This window comes from Diceros bicornis, chromosome 1, assembly GCF_020826845.1.
Source record: "Diceros bicornis minor isolate mBicDic1 chromosome 1, mDicBic1.mat.cur, whole genome shotgun sequence".
Lineage (NCBI taxonomy): Eukaryota > Metazoa > Chordata > Mammalia > Perissodactyla > Rhinocerotidae > Diceros > Diceros bicornis.
The window spans coordinates 12,333,503-12,347,092 of record NC_080740.1 but is presented as its reverse complement, the minus strand read 5'-3'; positions in this window follow the sequence as shown (position 1 = coordinate 12,347,092).

The following is a 13,590-nucleotide window of genomic DNA, read 5'->3' as shown; positions in this document are numbered from 1 at the left end:
CTTAGACCTACTAGGGTCATTGCAATTATGTTAGAATGCAATGAGTCTAAAATTCATATAGATTTAAATTTTGCTTTAAAAAATATCATTCTGGGGAAGAAATAAAATTATCTTTTCATAGATGACATGATCTTATATGTAGAAAACCCAAAGATTCTTTAAAAAAACTATTTGCACTAATAAATTCAACAAAGTTGCAGGATACAACATCAACACACAAAAATTAGTTACATTTCTATATACTAACAATAAACAATCTGAAAAGAAAATTCAGAAAGCAATTCCATTTACAATAGCATGAAAAAGAATAAGATACTTGGGAATTAACGTAACCAAGGAAGTTAAAGACTTGCACACTGAAAACTAAAAAACATTACTGAAATAAATTAAAGAAGACACCAATGAATGGAAAGACATGTAATGTGCATAAATTAGAATACTTAATATTGTTTAGATGTCAGTATTACCCAAAGTGATCTACAGATTCGGTGCAATCCCTATCAAACTCCCATGGCATTTTTGGCAGAAATAGAAAAATTCATCGTAAAATTCCTATGGAATCTCAAGAGACCGGAATAGCCAAAACAATTCTGAAAAAGAAGGACAAAGTTGAAGGACTCACACTTTCCAATTTTAAAACATTCTGCAAAACAACAGTAATCAAAACAGTATGTTACTGGCACAAAGACAGACAAGTAGACCCATGGAATATAATAGAGAGCCCAGAAAAAAATTCATGCATAAATGGTCAAACGATCTTCAACAAGGGGCCAAGCTCACTCAACAGGGAAAGGACAATCTCTTCAAAAGAAGGTGTTGGGAAAACTGAAGCTCCACGTGCAAAAGAATGAAGTTAGACCCTTATCTTATACCATATACAAAAATTAACTCATTTTGAACTCAACCCTAAATGTAAGACCTAAGACTACAAAACTCCTAGAGGAAAAGCTTTATGACCTTGGAATTGGCAACGATTCCTTGGATATGTCATCAAAAAACAGGCACCAAAAGCAATAATAGACAAATGGGACTATATCAACCCTAAAAATATTTCTGCTTCAAGGGACACAATAAATAGAGGGGAAAGATAACCTATGGAACGGGACAAAATAGTTGCAAATCATTGATCTGAGGATTATAATCAGAATATATAAAGAACTTTACAATTCAACAAAAAATCAAATAACTTGATTAAAGAATGGGCAAAGGACTTGAATAGACATTTCTCCAAAGATTATATACAGATGACAAATGACCATTAAGCATATGAAAAGACGCTCAATATCATCAGTCATCAGACAAATGCAAATCAAAACCACAATGAGACGGCACCTCACATCCATTAGAATGGCTACTATCAAAAAGAGGAAAATAACAAGTGTTGACAAGGATGTGGAGAAATTGGAACCCTTGTGTACTATTAGTGAGATTGTAAAAAGGTGGAACTAGGGACAGCCCTGATGGCCTAATGGTTAAGTTTTGTGCACACTGCTTTGACATCCCAGGTTCGGTTCCCGGGCACGGACATACACCACTTGTCGGCAGCCATGCTGTTGCAGCAACCCATATACAAAATAGAAGAAGATTGGCACAGATGTTAGCTCAGGGTGAATCTTCCTCAGCAAACAAAGAAAAAAAATTTTAATGAGAGCTATCATATGATCCAGCAATCCTGCTTCTGGGTGTACATACAAAACAATTTCTGAAAGCTGGGTATTGATGAGATATCTGCACTCCCATATTCATAGCAGCACTATTCATAAAAATTGCTAAGAAGTAGAAATAACCCGAATGTCCATTGATGGATGAACAAATAACCAAAATGTGGTATATACACACAGTGGAATATTATTCAGTCTTAAAAAGGAGAGAAATCCTGTCACATGCTACAACATGGATGAACCTGGATGCATTATGCTAAGTGAAATAAACCAGTTACAAAAAGATAAATACTGTGTGATTCCACTTACACGAGATCTCTAAAGTAGTCAAATTCATAAAAACAGAAAGTAGAATGGTGGTTAGTAGAGGCTAAGGGGTGGAGGAAGAGGGGAGTTGCTGTTTACTGAGTATAGAGTTTCAGATTTCTGAGATGAGAAAGTTCTAGAGCTCTGTTTTACAACTATGTGAATATACTTAACACCACCAAACTGTACACTTAAAAATGGTTAAGATGGAAAATTTTATGTGTTTTTTACCATAATCTTAAAAATCCTTTTTATATTTAAACCCTCTACATGTTTCCCCCTTAATTCAAAATTACTATGTTAGCTTGAAATACCCAATGATTAAAATGAAATGAAAAACATTTGCCCTCTGTATAGACACATCCCAGTGTAAAATATGTGGAAAGAAGCTCAACAGCAGAAGGAAACTTGAATAGGAAACAGTCGGCTGCGTAGTAAATCTCCCATCATATACATGGGGGTTCCAACATACTTAGTATACTATGTTTAGTTGCTTGGAAAAATCCCTAAAACAGTCCTTAGCAATTTTACTTCACACACAAAATAGATATGGCTAATAATCTGGAAATCTGATGAAACTATATGTAAAAATAATGTGAAAAGCTAGAGAAGTAATTTAATTTTACACACACGTGCAGAGAAAATTTAAAAAATATATCAGCATCAGCTATATGAAATAAAAATGGAAATGAAAAAATCAGGAGCAACTTTGTTGAAAACTAAACTGTATCAAGTTTACCAAGAAAAAAATCTTCATAAATTCCTATTTCAAACTTGAAATTGTATGTAATTTTGATACCTGCTCAATGCAAGGTTGACATAAGGGAAGCCATATTGTAGAAAAGAAAACTCTGCTGTAACTTTGAATGACCTCTGACAAACTAACCCAGCCGGATACGCACCCTCCAGGAGATCTACCTGCTCTGTAGATTTTACAACTCCTGCTTGTGCATGTACCTGCCAGCTGCGATAAGATGATAACTTTGTTTTTTTGAGTTCCTTAGGAATGTGATGATCCCCAAACAGAGAATCTATGCTGATAGCCATCATCAGTGAAAACTGAAAGATCTGCTGTGGCACTCCCAGTCTGTAACACCAGAAGGTCAACATTCCTAACCCCCTCCCCAATAACCCAATGGCCTATATAACTGCTGTAAGATTTGTGCCCCCTTAAGATGGCTTTTTTCAGACATTAGTTGGCCATCTTCCCTCTTGCTAGCAAGCTGTACTGAAAAAGTCCTTTTTTCTCCTACCACCTTGCCTCTTGACTATCGGCGTGTCTTGCGGCGAGCAGAAGGCCCCACGTTGGGTGGTAACCAATTCAGCTTCCCCAGAGGTAATTAGAAATTTATTATTCAAAAGTTGACAGACTGTTTTTAATAAGTCGTTACAGTAATTTTCTTCCTGAGTAGTATTTTATTTTACAAAGGGAACTCTGAAAACAACATAGACAGTGAAAGAAAATTGAAAATAAAGGGTGGTATTTAAAACCATACTTTGACCTCCTACCTTTCTAATGCTTATTGGCAAGGATCAAAGCTCATTTAACAGCACTTAAAACCTCCTCCTCTCAAATACTTATGGCCATTAAAAAAAAAATTTCCATTTGCAAATAGATTTAATGCAAAATATGAGCTGTAAAACATGTTTTAATCAAAGTGAAACCTCTAATAGATAGTCCATAATTGAGGTCATTGCTCCTAAGAAAATCTTTCCTATTTTTAATCTTCCAATGTAAGTCCCCTGCTACATGACTTGATTAGTGCTAATACTTATCAATAAATTGAATTGCCTCATGTTAATCCAATTTTCTTGTATCTTTGTCATTTATTTTCTATAGAACAAAGATAAACTTTTCTTTTAAACTAGGAGGAAGCCCACACTATATTTTTGGTGATCTTTGATTTCTCACTTTTGGACTAAAGTGTACCCTCAGGACTCAGCTACTTATGAAGTTGCGTAGGGAAAGGAAGTGGTTTTGTAAAAAGGAAATAAGCCTGCACACCTGAATGAGGTTTGCAAAAGAAAGCCCGTTTTCTAGAGCTCTTTCTTTCCCATATTCTCAGAATGCAAATTGGAGCAACAGCAAACTTTGTCTCTTGATTAATGAGTTATTCCCTCAAGAAATATTTAAAGCAATCCTTTACCTCCATTTCCAAGTCATTAGAAGGAACTTACAATTCCCAAGCCTTTAGATAATAAGCCACAGGCCACTTAAAGGTACCAGTGAGAGGAGAAGTTTGGCATTAGAATATTTAGTCACAGATGGTAAATGGAATTTCCACTGTCTGCTGCATCCCAGATACAGAGATTAAATCTTTCTCACACATTTGTCTCTGTATCTTTTAAAGTATGTTTTGTTCTATGAAGTTTATTTTGTTCTGCAGCATTTTAAGTTTGAGCTTCTGAAGAGATTGATACTTTCTCACTTTCACTTTCCAGGGAGGAAAAGTGATAGATTGCGTTTGTAAATGAACACTCATGCTGTTGTTGTCTACAGTTTGTAGTAGTCATGTTAGATTAAACAGCATTCTGTTGCGGGCTCCTTATTAGTTATGATGCTTCCTGCTGCCATGCTGATTCCTTTTTTCTGATGGCTTCACTATGGAGAAGCACATCACAATGCAAGCAGCTCATTAACTCCAGCCTTCCTCCCAGTTTCCTATGACAAGCTGAAGAACCTTCCCTAACTAACTTTAGAGAGAGATAATAAAGTTTTATTTCCCTTTCACAGCACTTCAAGGGCAGTTTCTCATGTTCTTTTGTTCCAGACAGCATTTTGAACAGAAGCAGATGGACTCAGAACTTTATTTTTCGATGTTCTGGATGTCACTATATTGGAAGTTACTGTAAATGGCAAACAACTCCTTACATTTGTTAGTTTCCATATTTTATTTCCAAAAAAAAAAAAAAGTGGGCATATCTGTGTATATTTGCTCCAGAGAACAATGAACTTACATGAAATTTCCATAACTGTCTTTCCAGATTCAAGAACTATGGCTGTTTTTCTTTAGTTTTCTTTTGTTTGCCTAAGGTGGAACCCTTCAAATATGAATACTCCTGAGGTCTCTCAAATTCCAAAATTCCACTATTATTTATTTACTTTGGTTTATCTTTCCACGCATTTTCTAACACTGTAAATATATTTGGAAGGGGGTACATATCTGGGTGATTCAGTGAATACACTTGATTCAGTCTGAATAAGCTATGTTATGCTACAATCATAGACAACCCTCAAAATCTCAGTGGCCAAATACCACGAAAAAGTGTTTCTCTCTCATGCTACAAGTCCAGTGTGGGTTGGCAGAGGGCTCTGCTCATCATATTTACCAGGGATGAAGGTTGACGGAGACTCTGTCTCCTCATGTGTCTCCATGACTGCTGGAGCAGAAAAAGGGAAGACATTGGATTGAACAGTGGCTTTCAAAATTCCTCCAAGAAGTGGCACATGTCATTGCTCACAACTGGTCAGCCAAAGTGAGTCCCAGGACCATGCCTAACTTCAAGATGGTGGGCAAGTACAACTCTATCCAGGAGATGGAGCAGAACATTCGTGAACAGCCTCCGTGATCAACAGCACACTGTTGTAAATTAGTTCATTATAGCACATTCTGGCTGACAGCCAGCTGGGTTGAGGGCTGGAAATTTTTGTGTGAGGGGTAGGAGAAAAATATGCTTTGGGAGCATAAAAGACAAATCTAGGGGACACAGAAGAAACATGAGCCTAGGTACCTATCTCAGTGACAAAGAAGGATTATGCAGAAGCAATGTCCCTGCTCGTCATCCTTCAGTGTTCTTTACTAAAAATAGTAATTCTGAACCTAGATAAATAATTTTCTGAATACGAAAATTTAATGCACTATATCAATAAAAATAAGCAATCAACTAGTACATAATAAATGTCATGTGTAAGGCCTTTTAAACCATCGCTTTCTTGAGATGAAACACTATAAATTGTTGGTGATGAAATGGTTGAGAACGGCTGACCTACAGTATAAGATTTACAGTTCCCTAGGAACGGGGGCTGTCTTACATCTCTCTGTGTCTCCAGTTGCTGTTACAGCTGACAATATTCGTCATAGAGCATAAGAAGCATAGTGTGGGGACTAAATGGCCTAAGTTTGCATCGTTGCTGACCACTTATTTGCACTATTAGCAAGTAGCTATCGCTTTTGCCTACTTAGCATCCATTCCTCCTGGTAACAGTTTCATAATCCTCCACCCCCACCTCATGGATGACTTCAAACCTTTACTCAGTCCACATGGTTCCATTGGGGTTCCATCTTCTAGCTTCTGGGATAACACATGTCTCAACATAACCCATTCCCGTGGTCACAGTGACTATCTCAGAAAGGGGTACATGTTCAACATTTTCCATGGGAATTTTTTTTAACCATTAGAAAGGAAAGCTCCACTTTTATCTGATGGCTACTGAAAGGATATGATAAAAATTTAAAGTGAATGGCTGCCATATTGCCCAAAAAAGAGGAACACCTGTCTGAGAAGGGAGGCAGCGTAGAAAAACTCTAAACTGAACGGTAGAGAGAGATAGAAAGACAGAGAGAGAATATATGAATAATAGACTAAAATAATTCTTTGAGCCCCCAGGTGATTTGGCTTTGACCTTTCAACTACAGGACACAATTGATGTCCTTTTTATTAAATCCAGTTAGAGTTGGGATTTTTGAAACACCAAGCATCATGATAAATAAACCTTTCTGAGCCTGTTTCTACATGTATAAGATGAAGTATTGTCATAATAATATGTGGACTTACCTAAAATAACTACATATCCTTAAAAGGGCTATATGCAGTAGGTTTGTGGAAGAAGATTATAAATCCAGCTTGTAGAAATATTGGATTTGAGATGTTTGTGGTACACTTTAGCAGAAATAAACATTTGAGTTGGAGATCCTTGTCTGGAGCCCAAGAAATATGTGCTGGAGGGAGATATAGATTCCGGAGTCATCAACAGAAGTGGTAATCAAAGCCAGGGTGATAAATAAAAGTGCCCTGTCAGAGTGTGTATATACCTAAAGGAGAAGAAGAGAATACTGTATATTTTAAATTTGATGGAGCAAAAACTGCAGTGGGGCCCGGGGCAAAGCTATGTTTTGATCTAACGTTGGCAAGGGAATGCAGTGGCCAGTTTATGTACCACCTGGGCCTGGAGCAAGTCACTAAGGAACTTATCATTTATCACTTAGGCAAATAAATGGGAGTCGATGAAGGATATCAAGCAAGAGACAGAATAACATTTCAACTTTTATTAAGATCACTCTTGTGGAAGAAGAGAGGATGGATTGTAAGTGGAAGTGAATGATGTCAGAGATACCAATCAATTATTCCAATTCTTTAAGCAAAAGATAATGAAGACCTAAATTAAGGCAACGGCAGTGAGAATTAAGATGAGGATAAGGTTGGAAGGAGATTTAGGAGAGAGAATCTTCCGTGATTAAAGGTATTTGAGGGCTGCAGGAGAGGAAGAATTTCAGTATAAGAGTTTTGACTAGAATAATTGAGAGAATAGTGATGATTCAATCAAGAGAGGCAATACAGAATAAAGAATAAGTTTGGAGGCTAATTTCAGTTTTGAACAGGATAATATTAAGATCCAAAGCCAAGAGGAGAATTTGGGGTTGATTTGCCCATAAATGGGTGTTAAAACCTGTGACCTGGACAAAAAAGCTGAAGAGGTGGTGTAAGATGACTAAAGGATACGCTCTAAGACGAGCCCTAGAAAAGGCCAGGGCTCTGAGAGGACTTCAGAATGAAAGAATATAAAAGTAGGAAAAATATAGAAGAGTTCGGATGCCTCCCAAAAAGGGGAGAATATCACCTATGAGATAGTAGCTGGTTGCCCACTGTATATCTAGGTACAGAAAAAGATAAAAATTGGGAAAAATTATTAGAGGAACTAAGCATTAACTAAGAATATAATTCAGGTCTTCTTTAAAGAAGCAATATCATTCTCAAGTATAATTTACTCACTGTTTACATAAATTTCTTTAAAATTTTAATTAATTCTGCCTGTCAATGAGAAAGGGCTGCATTTTATAAATAATGAGGTTTTATAGCATATTCTTTAAGATATTGCTCAAGTTTTAAATTCTCTTGAAACGCCCTTCTCTTAGACCAGCCCACCAGATGTTAAATGTCACTTTCTCTGGGCTCTTACAACCTTCTGTGTACCTCTTTCTTCACATTTACAACTCTATGCTAATCATTGATTATATTATTTTACTTTCCTAAGAAACTGCAAGGTCTTTGAGGACAGCATCTTTTTTTTTTCCCATGTATTCATAGCACTAAGCACCTGGCCTGGCTCAGAACAACGTTTATTGAATGCGTCACCTTAATACCTACCACTCCCTTTTCTAAGTGGGGTCTCCACTAACCTACCAGCTATTTAGAAGGCTTAATTTTCCTGTTTCTCTTACATATTTGCTAGCTGATGCTTTCTATGTAGTAAGTCATCCCCACCACTAATGGTAACCACCAGTCTTCATGTTGTAGACCACTGAGTAGGTCAACACCCCTTCTTCCATTGAGCTTGAAGGAAATTGGATGGAGCCAAGGCAAGCCATTTTACCATGTCAACTTTCACAAGACCAATGATTGGACTGTAATTCAAATATAAAACTCATTACTAAATACATGGAAGAGAACTACAGTAGAGGAGGAAGTAGGTGAAAATTCTAGTTAACTTGAACTTTTCCTGGCACCACATAAGTGTAGAAAAGTTAAGACAAGGGCCTTCACAAGAAGAATGGATCTTGTGGATTCTCCCTTCCTTAGGTCTGCATTCCTCTACCAATGCACTCATGTCTTCAAATTTCTTTGTCCAGTAGAACACATCCTCGTTCTTTGGGAAAATGTCTACCTGATTCACAGGAACATATCTTGGCTGTCTCCTGAATCCTCATTCTAAACCAATACCTAGAATTCAGCTGTATGGGCAATGATATGCCCCTCTACTCATCTCACAAGTTTCAGGGAGATTTTAGGCTGTGAACAAGTAGTAAGTAAAATCTCAGATTCTAATCCAATTTTTCCACCAGCAAGAGTCATGAATCACTGATTTCCTTACCTGGTAAATAATTCACTGTCTCCAAAAAGTATTGTATTATTTTCCTCTGAGACATCACAATCTTATTCTGTTTTTTAAGAAAGAATATTTTACACATTACTCTGGACATGCCATTATAGAACAAGGAGTACGAATGGCTTCTTGCCTACCTGGAACTTCACTAACATGTAATGCATACTCTATGTATTGGCTAATTCCTCTTCAAAATTGATTCCAATTAAATTATGTTGATTCGGAATCTTGCTATGATATGGAGGCAGGTTGCCAAATCTGCCCACTGAGAGTGAACGAATGAATGAATGGATCTTGTTTATATTAGATACATCTTATCACATTAAATAATTCTTGCATAATATTTACATCCACTGTTCTTTTTAATCGTTGTATAGGATGATGTTTGCACATCTATAACTCATTTAACTGTAAGTGTGGTATCTCTAATAAAACTAGACTTGGTTCCTTATAGACAATGATTTAACGGGAGGAGGTATTTTTCATACTTGCAAACACACTTGCCTGCTGGGATTAAGTATTTAAAAAGATGAGGCAGCTGTAATTTTTTTTGTGTGTGTGCTAATTTACCATGAAATGTTTTCCCAGCCCTAAGGACACAAAAGCTTTATGTTTAATGTTTTAATCCAGTGTAATGGATAATTTCAAAAATCATTAGGACCAAAAAGTATTATTATTGTATTACTTCAGTAACTTCTCCATATTTATTACTACCACCAACTCTTAACTGTAAGTTAGAAACCTAGGATTTATCCTTGGCTCTTTGCTTTCCTTTCCACCCATGTCCATGATTATGTCCCGTTTCTTTTACCTTCTTAATATCTCTAGATTTGCTAGCCGCCTTCGTCATTGTTGGAGCTACTTACGTTTACATCCTTATTAATCGTACTTAAATTATTAGGACATACTGTTAACTGGCCTCTTTGTTTCTAACCTTATGCATTGCAAGGTTGATTCATAGAACAATCTGATATTACTCTCTCATAAATCATTTAAATTGTTTACTGTTGCCACATGAATAAAATCCAAACTCTTTCATTATCTGATTCCTTCCAAATTTTCCAGACTCATCGGTAGCAATCCTTTACTCCCCAGCTTTGACGTTGTTCTTCAGCTACACTAAACTATTTGCAAGTTGTCACACTCCTGTGTCTTTACAAACACTGTTTCCTCTGGTTGACTCAGGCTCCTCCCTCCTTCATACTTGGCTAGCTACTTCGCAATCTTTAAAACACTTCGGCAGCGTCCTCGTTGAGAAACTGAATCAGACCTCTTCCTCTGGCCTTCCCCAACACACTGCAATGGCCTGTGTCTTAGTTCTTTCACCAGTATTGTAATTACATCTTGACTCCTCTGCGTAAGCAGCGGACCCATTAGAGTACTAATGTCACGTGCTCTCCCACGGTCTATTCACAGATAGTAGCAGAGAAGTGGGTATGCGACAATGCTTATCCATTAATTCATGAGTTAAGGAATGAATACTTAAAGTACTTTTTAAAGAATTTTTTGTTTTGTTCAGTTTTTCAATGCTAAGACAATGGGACATTTGTCTTAACCAATTTACATGTTCTTTCTCACTAGAAGATTTCTTTGAAGATCTTTAAACAGAGCAGAAGAAAATAGAGTAGACGAAAGTTCCCTAATTTTATGATGCTTCCTAATATGTATGTATATCACCCTGAATTCACCTTTCCTTGTCCTGTGGAAGTCCAAACTTTGTCTAAAATTTTTATAAATTGCTGGGGGAGCGGGGACTGTATTCTCTTCATCACCTCTAGCTCAAGATGCCTCCTTGCCCTACCTTAAAACATTTTTTTTTACATCTCAATCCTGAGAGTTCTGCCTTTGTTTCATTCTTCGTCAACCAAGGTGTAAAACTTAAGCTTTGTCTCAATTTTCTGAAAAAGTTCAGAGTCACAGAGCATTTGTGAGTAGAATAGACTTCACTGAAGTTATTTTTTTTCAGGGGCGGGGGTAGGGAGACGGGTCAGAAAGCTTTTTGAAACTTATCAGTGCAGACAGTAAACAGGCCTCTAGTGTAAGTTCCTTCAGCTTCCTGCCACTATAAATGTTTATTCTTCAGTTAATTTCACTCTAAATTATCATCTTCATGCCATTTCTCTGACTCATTTCTTCTCCATCACTTCTATTCTATTCTGTGAATTACCTAGGAACTCAAATTCTTTTCTTTGCATTTTGCAGAGTAATTAATCTCTCCCTGGCTCCTACTGCTAAACTCTTTTAAAAACACACTTTTGCATATTGAACTCTATTGAGAAGCTCTGCAGAAGAATGAGGATTTCCATTTAATAAAGTTCACCCTTGCATTAATTAAGTTTCAATGTAAGGTAAACTACACTATGTATGTTAAGCAGAGAGAGATTTAACACAGAAAATTTGGTACTTACACAGTCTTTGGAAGGGATGGAGAAATGGACCCTAGGCTGAGCCTCAGGATTGATAGAGAACTCTACAGAACTAATATATCAGGGAAATTGACTTCAGCTTCCAAAGTACAACCATAGCAATAATAACATATTATTATATGAATTAATAAATTATGCATCATCAAATAAAAACATTCACTTTTCCCCAAAATGAGCTACACAAAGTTCCAATAATTGCTTTCTTCATTTCTTTTTCTTTTTTTTTTTTTTTTTTGGTCAGGAAGATTAGCCCTGAGCTGACATCTGATGCCAATCCTCCTCTTTTTGCTGAGGAAGACTGGCCCTGGGCTAACATCAGTGCCCATCTTCCTCTACTTTATATGGGATGCCACCAGAGCATGGCTTGACAAGCAGTGCATTGGTGCATGCCCGGGATCCGAACCTGTGAACCCCAGGCCACCAAAGTGATGCACACACACTTAACCGCTATGCCACCAGGCCGGCCCCTATTCATTTCTGAATGATGTCATCCCTTTTCTATTCAGTCACAATAATGTGTTTATATCCTATTATTTAAAGAATAAATTATTAATTTAACTACCATATAGTATATAAAGCCACTAGAGGAGGAAGGAGAAATTGTTAAACATATAAACATTAGGAAGAAGCAAGAAAGGAAGGAAAGAGATCAACGAAGAAAACAGAGAAAGAAACAAAATATTGTTATGAGTAAACGTCCTTGTGTTTGTAAATGGTCTTGAGGTCATAGCCCAGAATGGCCATACATAAGATTCTTCATCTCTACTCCTCTGTTGTTCCCTTCACCGGCATCCAGAACCTCAATTGATCAAGGTTCTTTACATGATAGGTTACCAATTTCTTCTTTCTTCTTCTTTTTTTTTTTTTTTGCTGAGGACGATATTCCCTGAGCTAACATCTGTGCCAGTCTTCCTCTATTTTTTTGTATGTGGGTCACCGACACAAGGTGGCCGCTGATGAGTGGTGTAGGTCTGCGCCCAGGAACAAAACCTAGGCTGCCGAAGTGGAACACATTGAACTTAACCACTAGGCCACAGGGCAGGCCCCCAACTTCTTCATTCTTAAGAATTATGAGCACTTGATATCTTTACAGCACCACATCGTGATAGTCTTCCATTAAATTTATCACTAGCTGTGGACGCATGAGAGAGTTCCCAGAGAATCACTCCAGAAATAGGCACAATACTCCTCCTTGCTCCCACATGTAGTATTAATTATATTTTTCTTTGATAATTAGAAGCAATCACCACAGTCTAACATTACTACTTTTTTTTTTAATCGGTCTATGGTTTCAGAAGCATAAGGAAGTCCAAAATACAGGATGAAACAATTGTTGTTATCCCTTTGGAATCACTCTGACTTTGACTACTAAGATCCCTAAACCAGAAAACCCCTGAATCACAGAGACAGAGAGAAAAAATTTTGTGACTAGATTATTAGGCATAATAGTATGAGAGGACATGGTCACATCCCCCTAGGGAACTGCAAGGTCTCTCATCCACCACAGCCATCCTTATCGATATGGTTGTTTTGATTTTGTTTCCTGTTATAATACCTATTACAGAAATCCCATGCACATTTCCTCTGGTGGTTAAGCTGCCACTTGTCTTCTGACATTCTAGACTCTATCACGCCCATTGAAATAGAGATGCACATTTCAGAGGTAGCATCATCTACCATTATCTCTGGCTGATCCAGGACAGACACTATGGTGCTATTCAAGGATGCTAGTGCACCCCTCACCAGCGTGTTTTTCAGTGCATTGGCAAAATAAATGTCCTTTTTATCTTCTCAGGAAATAAGGAGTTAGGAGATGGGAGAGTGGGTTGCGTCCTTATCTTCCTAAAACTTTGGGTTCCTTCATCCACACTAAATGTGGAATTTTTAGGCTCTTAAATTCATTTGTTATAGGCCATAGTTAGGTCCAAATTTCAGTTAACCTACCATCCAAAGTTACAACTACTCCAAGCTACTCTAGCCACATATTTAAATCTAGATTTTCTGGTAATCTCATCCATGTAGAAATGGTAGACTAAACCCAACATTATGTTTCTTTTCCGTAGTAAATCTTTCTTAGAATCTATTCCTATGCATG